The sequence below is a fragment of the Pituophis catenifer genome, unplaced genomic scaffold, assembly GCF_029215685.1.
Source record: "Pituophis catenifer annectens isolate HBS135680 unplaced genomic scaffold, rPitCat1.0.hap2 SCAF_2, whole genome shotgun sequence".
In the NCBI taxonomy this organism is placed as follows: Eukaryota; Metazoa; Chordata; class Lepidosauria; order Squamata; family Colubridae; genus Pituophis; species Pituophis catenifer.
In genome coordinates this window covers 37,292,560-37,308,764 of record NW_027256882.1, presented here as the reverse complement: position 1 = coordinate 37,308,764, position 16,205 = coordinate 37,292,560, and positions in this window count along the sequence as shown.

The following is a 16,205-nucleotide window of genomic DNA, read 5'->3' as shown; positions in this document are numbered from 1 at the left end:
TTGATTATATGGTTGCTATTGCCTTCTTGATATTTTTTTTCAAAGCATCCATGTGGACACCCTTGAGGTACTATTTTTTAATAATATTTTTTAATTAAAAATTATGTCGTTTAACCCTTTCCAAGTCATAATCAAAGGTGAGAAGAGAGGGTGCTTGTCGATGTACTCATACCTCACCAAGGGTCTGACTCAGAAATTATAGAAAACTTTATAAACATAAAGCCACATTATGACATAATATCTATCATCCAACACTTACCCAGGGCCAACCATAATGTTCTGAAGCAATTTTAATGATTTTACTTATTTAGCGTATGGCAAAAACATTAAAAAGCACATGGCAAGTACATTCTCAATGAGAAAATATGAAACTATTTCCTCTATTTACAGATTCAAAGGTAGACTATTCATACAGTCAATACATAATGCTACAGAAAGTCTCTGAGGTTTCCCTCATATGAGCTCAGAGGCCATTGTTCCACAATATGTCACACTGTCTGCTTTGGAGCTGCATTCTGAAGAGGACAGTCGCTTTCCCCACTTATGCAGGAGACTAGCACACCTGCCAACCTGGGCCCTAATCCTATTTGAGGATTGACCAGGTTTTACAGAGTAGATTGAATCCTTTTGGTTCAGCTCAGTGGTAGAGTTCAATTTTTTTTACTTCAGTGGGCATGGCTTGGTGAACATGGCATGGCTTGGTGAGCATGGCAGGGGAAAAATACTGCAAAATCTCCATTCCTTCCCCACTCCAGGGGAAGGATACTGCAAAATCTCCATTCCCACCCCACTCCAGGGGAAGGATACTGCAAAATCCCCATTCCCACCCCACTCCAGGAGAAGGATACTGCAAAATCCCCATTCCCACCCCACTCCATGGCCATCCAGAGGTGGTATTTGCTGGTTCTCCAAACTACTCAAAATTTCTGCTACTGGTTCTCCAGAATCTGTCAGAACCTGCTGAATTTCACCCCTGATTCAGCTGTAAATCAGGGGATGCTGTAAACAATAGGCTTGCTCCAGACATCTACCTATTGGGACAGCCAGAAACTTGCCGGAGAACAACTTCTATCTGCTTCAGGCCTGGACACAAGAATAAGAATGTGTCCATTCTTATTATGTGTTATTATTAAATGCTAGGTTTCTCTTTAAAGAAAATGAGTGAGGTAAGGCTGGGTGTATAGGGTAGATAAGGAAGGGTATAAACACAGAGAGAGAAATTGGCCTGGGTGTATGGTATGTTATGCAGGCAAGATAAGAAGTAGCTATGGTGATTTGAGGACATGCCAGGAAAAGGAAAAGAAACACACCAAGATAAGCTGCCTTCTTCTGAAAAGGCAGGATTAGAAATTTGGGAGGAATATTGAAGCATCTAGAAATTTGCAGAAGTGTGCAAAAGTTATGCTATGTGTCTGTAAACAAACCTCTGAAAAAAGTAAAACGTGAGGAGAATCTCACTGTATTGAACCTGTGAGCTGGAACCGATGAGAAAGCAAACTTATAAATAGGCAAGAAGGCCTCATAAAGAGTATAAAAATGTTGTTAATCTGTCTAGAGATATAATACTATAGTACAAGTTAGTATAATCCTAAAGTATTTACTGCACTTATAACACTTTATACTATTTATAGTCTATTTAATAGGAGAAGGACTTTTATTAAGATTAAGATACAGTTCGTGTGAGAATCAGTTAGAGTGATATACAATAATACCCTAGTTAAAATACAATTTGTAAGTCATAGATTGAGATTTCATATTTAAATAAAACAGGAATAGAATATACTTAGACCTATTCAAGAATATTAGGAAATAGTAGTTTACAAAACTGAGCTAGAAGCGAATGCTGGTTTGGGAAAGAATAGACAGAATTCTAGAAAAACAATACAGAATTTTGAAGGAAATGACATCCACCACAGTAACCACAGTAAAAAATAGGAAAGAAAGTCACTTCAACACCAATTGGATTAACAGTTTCTCCAGCAACACAAAAGACCTTAGAAGGGATGTTCTCGACTGATAAGCAAACTTCCACCATGGGTATGCAGACTGTCCAAACTGCATTAGTGACAATACAGGAGACTATGTTAAAAATGCAAGAGTGCTTGTCTAGAAACCATGAGGAAGCTAGGAGAGATCTGGACGAAGTCAAAAAGTCGGTCAAAGAAGATATACAAAAATTAGATGAAAAAATGGACTCTATTCAAGAGATAATACAAAAAAACGACCAAAGGATCACGGCCATAGAAAAAAAAAAAAAAACAGAGCAAACAGAAGAGAAGCTAGAACTATTGGATGAGAAAATGACAGGCCTCAATAAAGACCTTGAGAATACGGTGGCACAGTTAGAGATGGAGAGAGCGGCATTCTATCTAAGGTTCCAAAATGTGAGAGAAGAAAGAGATGAGGACCTAACTCTAATAATGGCTGAAATGATCACGGAAGCTCTACAACGAGATAAAGACGAGATTATCAACGAACTGGATGAAGTATTTAGAGTGCATACGAACTACGCGAGACAACACAAATTGCCAAGAGAGGTCCATGTACGTTTTGTGCGGAGGAAAGTCAGAGATATTGTCTTTAGAATAACAAAAGAAGAACCAATGTATTATAAACAGAAAGAAATCATAACATTAAAACAAATACCAAAAAGAATTAGAGAATGGAGAAAAGACTATGGATTCTTCATGGCATTACTAAACATTAAACAAATATTATTTTGATGGATAATACCGGAGGGAGTGTTGGTCATATGGCAGGGGAAAAAGATAAAAGTTGACTCTTTAGAGAAGGCACAAACCCTACACGATCAAGTGATAGAATTAGAAAGAACAAATGGCAGAAGAGAAGAATTGGAAAAGAGAATCAAGCCAAAGCAAAGACGAGAAGACCAAGATACCCCGTGTGAGGAGAGTATTAAGGAAAAAGAAAAAGAAGAAGAGGGGGAAATTCGAGAAGAAGAAGGAGTAACAACAAGAGCACAAAACCAGGCTAAGAAAAAGGACAGGAAGTAAAGGAACAAAAAAGGAAAAGACCAATTTTAAAGAATGGACCGGAATCTTAAAATTATATCATTAAATGTAAACGGACTTAATTCACCAGCTAAAAGAAATCAAATATTTAGGAAGTTAATTAAACAAAAAATAGACATTGTATGCCTTCAAGAAACCCATATAAGAAAACAAGATGAAAAATTTTTACAATGTAAAAAATTAGGGAAATTATTTGTATCCTTAACAGACGAAAAGAAAAGAGGAATAGCAGCTTTTGTTAATGAAGAGATAGAAAATAATTTAAAATATGCAGATAAGATAGGAAGAATCCTGATGATTGAAGTAAAGATCAAAGGTAAAAGTGTGTTGTTAGTGGTTGTATATGCGCCAAATAGTGAACAAAAAGAATTTTATCGAAAACTGCATGAAAAGATTATAGAACAAAATATAGAAAATGTATGTCTGTTGGGAGACCTCAACGCAATTGTGGATCCAAAAAAGGATTATAAGAGCGATCAGAATAATAATAATAAAAAAAAAAAATTGCTGCCAAAAACATTTTTTAATTTAACGGAAGAACTAAATTTAGTAGATATATGGAGATTATATAACCCAGAAGAGGAAAGGTACACATATTATTCCAACCCCCACAAATCCTGGTCAAGGATAGACATGGCATGGGCTACAAAGAGTTTAATACAGGAGATAGAATCAGTAGAGATTGTGACGAATGACTGGTCTGATCATAATCCAATAACGATAGAATGGAGAGGGCAAAGAAAGAAAAGGAGCAGATGGATGATGAATGTTCAGATAATGAAAGAAAAGGAGTATACTGAAAGGATAGAAAAAGAATTGAAGGGTTTTTTTCAAAGATAACAATAAATATCAGACATCCCTCCAAAACCTGTGGGATACAACAAAGGCTTACATTAGAGGCTTAACAATAGCCTATAATAGTAAACGGAAAAAGGAGAAGGAAAATGAATATAACAAAATTCGAGAAGATATCAAAAATTGGGAAGGGAAATTACAGGAAAGGCCAGGGGATGAACAAATAAGAACTAATTGGATGGCAGCTAAACACAAATTGAATTTATTCGAGCAAGAAAAATATGTCAATACAATGAAATTTGTAAAACAAAATCAATTTGAACAGGCGAACAAACCAGGGAGGTGGATGGTTTACAAATTAAGAAAAGAAAGAGAGAAACAAACAATTCACCAACTGCAGGATAAGGATGGTAAGTTATGTCAGAACCTAGAAAAGAAGAAAGAGATAGTAACCCAATTTTTTCAAGATTTGTACACACAGGATAAGGTGCCAACAGAAGAAATAGACCAATATTTAAAAGAGGAGAGAATGCCAGTAGTAACTGAAGAAGAGGAAGAGATACTCAATAGAGAGATTACTATAGAGGAACTGCAGGCAACAATTAGGAAACAAAAAAACAATAAAACCCCAGGAACGGCTGGGTTACCAGTAGAATTATATAAAGGATTAAGGGAATCGCTAAATTGGATACTATTAGAGGTCTACAATGAGGCATTGAAAGAGGCAAAGCTACCAGAATCTTGGAGGGAGGCATATATCTCGCTAATCCCGAAGGAGGGGGCAGATACAATACAGATAAAAAATTATAGGCCAATTTCTTTACTAAATTCCGATTATAAGATTTTTATGAATTTGATGGCAAACAGATTAAAGACAATATTAAACCATAGAATACATTCGGACCACAACGGATTCCTGCCGGCAAGACAAATTAAAAATAACATAAGGACAGTGATCAATGTAATAGAATACTATGAGGTGCATCCAGAGAAACAGGTAGCCCTGATCTTCCTGGATGCACAAAAGGCATTTGATCGGGTCAACTGGAGATTCATGACACAATAAATAAAGAATATGAAATTTGGGGAGAAATTCGAAAAGATGATAGTTTCAATATACATAAAACAGAGAGCAAGGATACTAGTCAATGGGGAACTAACAAATGTTTTTGAAATAAGTAGAGGAGTATGACAAGGGTGCCCACTTTCACCACTACTCTTTATTCTAATGCTAGAAAACCTACTTAGAAGAATTAGACTCAACAAAAATATAAAAGGACTCAAGGTTAAAGGAGAAGAATACAAGGTCCAAGCGTTTGCTGACGACCTTGTATTCTTCATAGAGGATCCATTAGGAACAGAATTAAAATTAACAGAAGAAATAGAGAAATTTGGTAAGGTGGCAGGTTTAAAAGTCAATAAGGATAAGACTAAAATATTAACTAAAAATTTAACAGCAAAACAAATAGAAGAGTTAGAAAAACAATCAGGATTACAAGTAGTTAAGAGGATAAAATATTTAGGTATTAATCTGACAACTAGGAATGTGGCTATAAAAGATAATAATTATGGAGAGTTAGTACAACAAATTAAAAATGATTTAGAAAGATGGGGGAAACTAAAGTTATCATTGCTAGGAAGAATTGGGGTGATTAAGATGAATATACTCCTGAGGCTCCTCTACTTATTTCAAACTATTCCAGTTAAATTAGAGAAAAACTTTTTTACAAATTTGAATAAAATGACATCAAAATTCGTATGGGAGGGGAAAAAAACAAGAATAAATTTAAATATATTACAGGATGATAGATCTAGAGCGGGTTTTGGCCTACTAGCGTGGGAAAAATATTATAAAGCAGCGAGTTTAACATGGTTTAAGGAGTGGGTCAATTTGGAGAATTACAGACTATTAAAATTGGAAGGCCACGATTTGTTAAAGGGGTGCCATGCCTTCTTTTGGAACCCCAGGAACAAAACCTATAAACATTTTAAAAACCACATAATAAGAAATTCACTGATTGGCATTTGGTTCGAAATTAAAAATAAACATTATATGAAGGTTCCCGGCTGGATATCTGCATTGGAGGTGGCAACGCACCCCAACACACTAGCCCCCCATAAATTAATAAGATATAAAGAATTACTGGATCCCCAAGGAAGATTAAAATCACGGCAGGAACTCAAGGAACAAGGCATAGAAATAGATTGGTGGCCCTACCTACAAATACAAACTAGATACAATAAAGACAATGAGGAAGGAGGAATCGAAATAAATCCCAACCGACTAGACAAATTATTAGGAACTAAAGATGGAAATTTGATTTCAAAGATTTACAAATATTTATTGGAATATGACCTAGCAGAAAATCTAGTCAAAGGACAAATGATAGCTTGGGCAAGAAATATTGGCAAACCAACTATAGAATAACAAAATCCGTAGCATATAAGGAGAACCACTACAAGATGTGGTACAGATGGTATCTAGCCCCTGCGAGATTAGCGAGGATGTATGCAAATCTTAATCCAACGTGTTGGAAATGCAAGCAAGCACAGGGAACCTTCTTTCATGTCTGGTGGTTTTGCCCACAAATTAAGAAATATTGGATAAAAATAAAAATTTGGATATCAGAAATAATTGCGGAGGATATTGAGTTAGAACCAGAAATTTTTTTGTTAGGAATGCTTAAACAAAACATTAGAAAGGAAAAAGAGTACCTAATATTACATATAATTATGGCAGCTAGGTTAGCCCTAGCACAAGTCTAGAAAATAGATCAGTTGCCAATGGAGCAGCAAATAATTCAAAAAATTTACACATGTGCAGAAATGGATAGACTAACATTGAAATTGAAAGATAAGGAAGATTCACGGTATTTTAAGATATGGGACAGTTGGTATGAGTGGATAAACCAATGGAAAAGAAGGTAAAGTCAAAATTTAGTAAGAAATTAAAAGTAATAATTATACACCGTCATTAAGGAAAAAAAGGGAAAATAAGTTTTTGTATATATGTGTACTTAAGAAGACACTTATATACATTATATATACTTTCTTTGTTGTTTGTTTGTTGTTTGTTGATACTGTTGATTGTATTTTAAGGTTGTGAATGTTTTATACAAGTTTATTTTATTTTTTAAATCTAATAAAGTTTGTTTTTAAAACGAAAAAAAAAATGTTGGGATGTGTTTTCAGGAAGAAACCATCAGTAATCCCAAAGAAAGGTCAACAACCATTGAGGAGGTGGGGGGGGGGAAGAATTCGAGAAATAAACTGCTGGGTTGGTGTCACCACGGGAACTTTGGTTTCCTGCAGTGGTGAAATCCAATTGTTTTTTTACTACCGGTTCTGTGGGCATGGCTTGGTGGGCGTGGTATAGCTTGGTGGGCGTGGCAGGGGAAGGATACTGCAAAATCTTCATTCCCACCCCACTCCAGGGGAAGGATATTGCAAAAACTCCATTCCAGGGGTGGGTTCTACATTTTTTTACTACCGGTTCTGTGGGTGTGGCTTATTTTGTGGGCGTGGCTTGATGGTCATGTGACAATCTTTAGGATTTAGCAGAGGTACTGGTCTACCAGGCTTTTAACCGCTTGCAGAGCTGTACCGGTCTACTCATTTATTTTTGCAGGCACCGGTCTACTCATTTGTTTTTGGAGGCACCGGTCTACCACCACACTGCCTTTTAACACTGATCAGATGTAGGGCGGCCCTTTGAAGCCCCGTGGCAAGAGTTTTAAACAGTTTTTTTCCTTCTAGCCGATCAGCTGGGACTCAGGAGGCAGCAATAGATTGGGGGTGGGGCTAAATAAAAGGTAAGAATAACGCGGGGGGTGGGGGGTGGGGGGGCAGAACCGGTTCGGTGACATCATATTGTCACCGCTACTGGCTCAGCGGAACCGGCCCGAACCGGGAGGAACCCACCACTGCTCCATTCCCACCCCACTCTGGGGCCAGCTCAGAGGTGGCATTTGCTAGTTCTCTGAACTGCTCAAAATTTCTGCTACCGGTTCTCCAGAACCTGTCAGAACCTGCTGGATTTCACCCGTGTTTTCCTGGATCATAGGCTGCATGACCTACATGAAGGATTCTTGGCAAGTGATGGACTGCACCTCACGAAAACATAGAGGGAAATGTACTCGGAAAATGACTGGCCCAACTCCTCAGAAGAGATTTAAACTAAAATTGAGGGGGGTGGGTGACCAGTCTTTAGAGTCTCTAGAACACAAAACCAATCATAAACCCCAAGAAAAGAAATCAAACAATGAGGTAGGGAGTGATGAGGGGGGAGGGAAATCTCAAACACCAAGTAGGAAAGGCAGGAAACATACCCCATAGACAGGCATAAAAGTCTCAAATGCTTATCTACAAATGCTCAATGTTTGGGGAACAAGGAGGGTGAACTAGAAGCAGGAATACAGGAGGGTAGGTATGACATAGTTGCCATTACAGAAACCTGGTGGGGTGAAACCCATGACTGGAATGCACTGGTGGATGGATATAAATTGTTCAAAAGAAACAGATCTACAAAAAGAGGAGGTGGGGTTGCACTATATAGTAACATTAACAGAGTTGGAAGGGACCTTGGAGGTCAACTAGTCCAACCCCCTACTCTCACGCAGGAGACTTATACTAGGGATTCGAACTGCCGAACTTTCTGATCGACATGCTCAGCATCTTAGCCACTGAGCCACCTAGCCACCTCTCAATATGTAAGAGATCACTACATATCTACAGAAATGCACATGATCAAAGATAAAAACCCGCTAGAATACATATAGGTCAATATAAAAGAGTGACATTGCCATAGGTGTATACCCATCCAATCAGAAGAAATGGGTGAATTTTTTGCCAACCAGTTAACAAATCTATGTAGGAAATGTAGTAAGAAATATCCTTCTGGGTTCAGCTCCAAGTGGAGAAAAAGACACTGGAAGCACGGAGACTGCTTGGAAAGATGGTTTAATGGTGGACAGGATCACATGGCTTGAGTTCCTGAACAGAAAAGGGCAGATACAGCGAGTCTCCGGGTTTTTATGCTCTCTTTGGCTTTGAACTTCCTGGGGCCCTGAAAGAGTATCCTGATTGGTTATCAGACTCCCAGGGGGTGGGAGTCTTAGCTAGCCTTGCTGGCTGATGTAATCTTCCCAGGTGCCATGTGGTGAGTTTCTGTCCCTATTGTGTTGCAGATGGATCCTATTGTGTTGTGATGCTGCCTGGTGAGAGACTTATATAGATCTATTTCTGGCTCGTTAGCCATCATCAGTAAGCCACACTCACATCTCATGTATCCTCCGTGTAAAGGTACACTATCTATTTTCTTACTCTTCGTAGGTTTTATCTGTGTTTTTCTTTTAGCCAGGTTTTTCCTACGTAACAAAGATTTTTCTGCTGGCTGCTAGGGCTGTAGCTGGCAAACGTTGCAGGAAGCAACGTGTGTTCGTCCGGTCGTTGTTGAGCATTTGAGAGTGAATTTTCCTTTCAAACCTGGTTACTGGGCTAATTGCCAACTATTGTAAGCCTTTATCTAATCTTTGGAATTTCTGGCAGGCTGTTAAGGACATTTTTAGTAATAGCCTGCAATCGAAAAAGACTATGTTTGTAGTAAACTGAGTTGTTCGGAGTTTTGTGTGTGCTACATTTCTTGGGTTCCGTGACTGGGGCAGAACAAGACCAGATCATCTTCTCTTAGCACACAGGTGTCAACCTCACGGCATCATGTTGCTGTCACATGAGGTATTGCAATGTCTTTTCCCTTCGTGGGCTGGGGTGGGCATGGCCTACACGTGACACATCCGGCCCGCTGGCTGCCAGTTTGGCAACCCCTGTCTTAGCATAACCTCCTGTCCTGTCCAGGATTGAAACAAGTGAAACAAGAATCCATTGTATACCATCCTGAGTTCCTGGGGGAAAAAAAGATGGCATGCAAAACAAGTGAAATGAACATAACTGGAGCAAATAAATGAATTTGTACAGATATTGACTAAAATCATGCAAATATTGGTAGGAAAATAGCAGGCATAACAATGAACATTTATTACAGTCATAAACAGTGGTGGGATTCAAATAATTTAACAACCAGTTCTCTGCCCTAATAACCGGCTGGGTGGGCGTGGGCATGGTGGGAGTGGCCAGGGGGTGTGACAGGCAGCACTCGGGCTCCTTCACCCCCTGGGAGCAAAAAAGGGCTGTGGGGTGTGTGCACCCCATTTTGGGCCTAGTAGGGCTCCCTGCACTCACCTGGGAGTCAAAACGGGGCGCATGGGGACTCCTGGAAGGGGCCGGGTGGGGAGGGACAGGGCAGGGCCAGCCAGCAATTTTGCCTGAACTGGCCCGAATCGGCTGAATCCCACCACTGGGTCATAAACCAACCTAATAACATGTCCAGAAAAGAAATATTTATATGTGCAATGCAAAATGTAAACAAGAACAGAAAGAATTCAAATTCACCAACAAACGATAAATAGATTAAATATTTTTTGAGTTGGAACAGTGAGGAGTCTCAATTCTTAGTCTCTATATGGAGATAACAGTACCACACAGAAGCTAACAGCAGTGTCAGGGAGAGGCAGGGGGCCCAAACAGTTAGTCTGACAAAAACAACATCCTGTCCTCATGGTGCAAAAGCCCCATCCCTTTTGTACTGTATATGTGTCATGACCGCACACACACATATCCTGAAGAGGTAGAACTTTTATGTGGCAACACAAACTCTGCTTTTGTCAATTTGACTAAAGCAACTGCAGCTGTTGACATTCACACAACTTAGCTGCCCTGCATGATTCCCAAATCATGGTTGTCCACCAAGGAGAACCATTTGCTTCTCATCTCAGCCATGGCGGTGCAGTGGTTAGAGTGCAGTACTGCAGGCTGCTTCTGCTGCCTGCTGGCTGCCTGCAAATTGGCAGTTCGAATCACACCAGGCTCAAGGTTGATTCAGCCTTCGGTCCTTCCGAGATGGGTAAAATGAGGACCCAGATTGTTTGGGGGCAAATATGCTGACTCTGTAAACCGCTTAGAGAGGGCTGTAAAGCACCGTGAAGCGGTATTTACGTCTAAGTGCAATTGCTACTGCTATCTGACCTGCCAGAACAAATTAAGAGCACTATTAAGTCTGAGCATCACCTGGGGAGCATATGCAGTACAATGAAATCTAAGTAAGTGACTTGAGGGTTGAAATAATCTCAGCCTGTTGTTAGAATTTATAAAGGTATGAAGCAGAAGTGGTATACAGCCGGTTTAGACTGGTTTGCCTGAACCGGTAGCAGAGACGGCGGGTGCCCCCCCCGCTTCCCCACCCCAGCGCTTTGCCATCCTATTTAGCCACGTTTTCGAGGCCGGGCGCATGCGTGGAAGGTGTGTGTGTGAGCAAAACGCATGCGCAGAAAGTGCGTGGAAGGTGCACATGTGTGCGAAGCAAGTGTGTGTGCGCGGGCCGAACCGGTGGTAACAATATCTGAATTCCACCGCTGGTATGAAGCCCACTTTCAGGATAAGGTTAGTCATGTAGGCAGGAACAGGCTTATTATCCAATAAGGTAGCAAGTAGCATGGGTACAATGACCATATCGCCTTGGAAAATATAAACCTGACAAAGGAGTAAACGTAAAAAAGCGTCCATAAGGGTTAACAGAAACATTGATGGTTTGTGTTTTTAGCTTTGCTTTAACAAAAGAAAATTCAAGAGCAAAACCAAGACTATAAATATTAAAATTAAATGAATTTAAAAGACAGCTTTCTGAAATAAACGGCTGACTTTTATAATAAAGGATGTAGAGACACTGTAAGCATGGGCTGTGTTGCCAGAGATGGTTAATGTTGTAGCAAAGGAAGGAAAAATGAGGGTGTGTAAGAGTGTACTCTTAACCTACTCCGAGGGAGTTTCCTGTGTGTTTGTAAAACAGTTCATTTTGTTTCTCAGCTTCTTCCCCATGGAAATAAAAACAAAAAGTTTGGCAAAGGTCCCACTGAAAAATTCCAACTTCCTTTTTATGGCCTTAAAACGAAAGTTGGCCTAACGTTGGAGTTTTATCAGATACAACGCTGAGTATCTCAGTTTTAGGATTTTCTATTCCGAAGCTGAATGCAGCTGGAGTGGGGGGTGGGGAAACATTTTTGGAACCAAATGTTGCTGTTATGAACTACACATCCCTACATCTGATGGGCAGTACCCATCGCTGAAACTTTTCATATTCCCAAATTAGTCAAATAAGGGAGAGCACAGGGGTGAAATTCAGCAGGTTCTGACAGATTCTGAAGAACCGGTAGTGGAAATTTTGAGTAGTTCAGAGAACCAGCAAATACCACCTGTGGCTGGCCCCAGAGTGGGGTGGGAATAGAGATTTTGCAATATCCTTCCCCCAGGAGTGGGGAGGGAATGGGGATTTTGCAATATCTTTCCCTGGAGTGGGGTGGGAATGGAGATTTTGCAGTATCCTTCTCTGGAGTGGGGTGGGAATGGAGATTTTGCAGTATCGTTCCCCTGCCATACCCACCAAGCCATACCATGCCCACCAAGCCACGCCCACAGAACCAGTAGTAAAAAAATTTGAATTTCACCACTGAGAGAGCAGCTTTCCTATTGCCAGCTATCAAATATTTTCAAGAGAAGATTTCCTCCTTCTGTGAATCTATAAAAACATTTTATTAAGAAAATGAAGCAGTAGAACACAGAATGCAGCAGAGAAGACGGATTCAGGGAATACTATGAGTTAAGAATGAAGAGCGATGGCAAACACCATTCAATATCACAGTAACAAAATAACAGCAAAAGACTCACGTCATAAAACAAAACTGATACAGATGATAAAACCCAAGACAATAAAATGGCTTTCACGAGGCAGTGGAAAAAAGCAGGGATCTAAAATGTTTTTAAAAGGGATGCTTGATTATATGGTTGCTATTGCCTTCTTGATATTTTTTTTCAAAGCATCAATGTGGACACCCTTGAGGTACTATTCTTTAATAATATTTTTTAATTAAAAATTATGTCGTTTAACCCTTTCCAAGTCATATCCAAAGGTGGGAAGAGAGGGTGCCTGTCAGTGTACTCATACCTCACCAAGGGTCTGACTCAGAAATTATAGAAAACTTTATAAACATAAAGCCACATTATGACATAATATCTATCATCCAACACTTACCCAGGGCCAACCATAATGTTCTGAAGCAATTTTAATGATTTTACTTATTTAGCGTATGGCAAAAACGTTAAAAAGCACATCGCAAGTACATTCTCAATGAGAAAATATGAAACTATTTCCTCTATTTACAGATTCAAAGGTAGACTATTCATACAGTCAATACATAATGCTACAGAAAGTCTCTGAGGTTTCCCTCATATGAGCTCAGAGGCCATTGTTCCACAATATGTCACACTGTCTGCTTTGGAGCTGCATTCTGAAGAGGACAGCTTTCCCCACTTATGCAGGAGACTAGCACACCTGCCAAGCTGGGCCCTAATCCTATTTGAGGATTGACCAGGTTTTACAGAGTAGATTGAATCCTTTTGGTTCAGCTCAGTGGTAGAGTTCAATTTTTTTTACTTCAGTGGGCATGGCTTGGTGAGCGTGGCGTGGCTTGGTGGGCATGGCAGGGGAAGAATACTGCAAAATCTCCATTCTTTCCCCACTCCAGGGGAAGGATACTGCAAAATCTCCATTCCCACCCCACACCAGGAGAAGGATACTGCAAAATCTCCATTCCCACCCTACTCCAGGGGAAGGATACAACAAAATCTCCATTCCCACCCTACTCCAGGGGAAGGATACTGCAAAATCCCCATTCCCACCCCACTCCAGGGGAAGGATACTGCAAAATCCCCCTTCCCACCCCACTCTGGGGCCATCCAGAGGTGGTATTTGCTGGTTCTCCAAACTACTCAAAATTTCTGCTACTGGTTCTCCAGAATCTGTCAGAACCTGCTGAATTTCACCCCTGATTCAGCTGTAAATCAGGGGATGCTGTAAACAATAGGCTTGCTCCAGACATCCACCTATTGGGACAGCCAGAAACTTGCCGGAGAACAACTTCTATCTGCTTCAGGCCTGGACACAAGAATAAGAATGTGTCCATTCTTATTATGTGTTATTATTAAATGCTAGGTTTCTCTTTAAAAAAAAATGAGTGAGGTAAGGCTGAGTGTGTAGGGTAGATAAGGAAGGGTATAAACACACAGAGAGAAATTGGCCTGGATGTACGGTATGTTATGCAGGCAAGATAAGAAGTAGCTATGGTGATTTGAGGACATGCCAGGAAAAGGAAAAGAAACACACCAAGATAAGCTGCCTTCTTCTGAAAAGGCAGGATTAGAAATTTGGGAGGAATATTGAAGCATCTAGAAATTTGCAGAAGTGTGCAAAAGTTATGCTATGTGTCTGTAAACAAACCTCTGAAAAAAGTAAAACGTGAGGAGAATCTCACTGTATTGAACCTGTGAGCTGGAACCGATGAGAAAGCAAACTTATAAATAGGCAAGAAGTCCTCATAAAGAGTATAAAAATGTTGGGACGTGTTTTCAGGAAGAAACCATCAGTAATCCCAAAGAAAGGTCAACAACCATTGAGGAGGTGGGGGGGGAAGAATTCGAGAAATAAACTGCTGGGTTGGTGTCACCAAGGAAACTTTGGTTTCCTGCAGTGGTGAAATCCAATTTTTTTTACTACCGGTTCTGTGGGCATGGCTTGGTGGGCGTGGTGTAGCTTGGTGGGTGTGGCAGGGGAAGGATACTGCAAAATCTCCATTCCCACCCCACTCCAGGGGAAGGATATTGCAAAAACTCCATTCCAGGGGTGGGTTCTAAAATTTTTTACTCCCAGTATTGTGGGCGTGACTTATTTTGTGGGCGTGGCTTGATGGTCATGTGACAATTCTTTAGGATTTAGCAGAGGTACTGGTCTACCAGGCTTTTAACTCCTTGCAGAGCTGTACCGGTCTACTCATTTGTTTTTGGAGGCCCTGGTCTACCCATTTATTTTTGCAGGCACCGGTCTACTCATTTGTTTTTGGAGGCACCGGTCTACCACCACACTGCCTTTTAACACTGATCAGATGTAGGGCGGCCTTTGAAGCTCTGCGGCAAGAGTTTTAAACAGTTTTTTTCCTTCTAGCCGATCAGCTGGGACTCAGGAGGCAGCAATAGATTGGGGGTGGGGCCAAATAAAAGGTAAGAATAATGCAGGGGGCGGGGGGGTGGGGGGGCAGAACCGTTTCAGTGACATCATATTGTCACCGCTACTGGCTCAGCGGAACCGGCCCGAACCGGGAGGAACCCACCACTGCTCCATTCCCACCCCACTCTGGGGCCAGCCAGAGGTGGCATTTGCCAGTTCTCTGAACTGCTCAAAATTTCCACTACCGGTTCTCCAGAACCTGTCAGAACCTGCTGGATTTCACCCGTGTTTTCCTGGATCATGGGCTGCATGACCTACATGAAGGATTCTTGGCAAGGGATGGACTGTACCTCATGAAAACAGAGAGGGAAATGTACTCAGAAAATGACTGGCCCAACTCCTCAGAAGAGATTTAAACTAAAATTGAGGGAGGTGGGTGACCAGTCTTTAGAGTCTCTAGAACACAAAACCAATCATAAAACCCAAGAAAAGAAATCAAACAATGAGGTAGGGAGTGATGAGGGGGGAGGGAAATCTTAAACACCAAGTAGGAGAGGCAGGAAACAAGACAGGCATAAAAGTCTCAAATGCTTATATACAAATGCTCAAAGTTTGGGGAACAAACAGGGTGAATTAGAAGCAGTAATACAGGAGGGTAGGTATGACATAGTTGCCATTACAGAAACCTGGTGGGGCGAAACCCATGACTGGAATGTACTGATGGATGGATATAAATTGTTAAAAAAAAACAGATCTACAAAAAGAGGAGATGGGGTTGCACTATATAGTAACAGTAACAGAGTTGGAAGGGACCTTGGAGGTCAACTAGTCCAACCCCCTACTCTCAAGCAGGAGACTTATACTAGGGATTCGAACTGCCGAACTTTCTGATCGACATGCTCAGCCTCTTAGCCACTGAGCCACCTAGCCACCTCTCAATATGTAAGAGATCACTACATATCTACAGAAATGCACATGATCAAAGATAAAAAACCACTAGAATACAGATAGGTCAATATAAAAGAGCGACATTGCCATAGGTGTATACCCAACCAATCAGAAGAAATGGGTGGATTTTTTGCCAGCCAGTTAACAAATGTATGTAGGAAACATACCACAGTAGTAATGGGAGACTTTAATTACCCGGCTATCAACTGGGAGACAAATTCTGTGGGAGATCCAACAGATTCCTAACCAACCTAGCTGACAAAAGGTAGAGGAGGGAACTAGCAGAAAATTTATACTGGAGCTAATTGTTATTTATAGAGAAG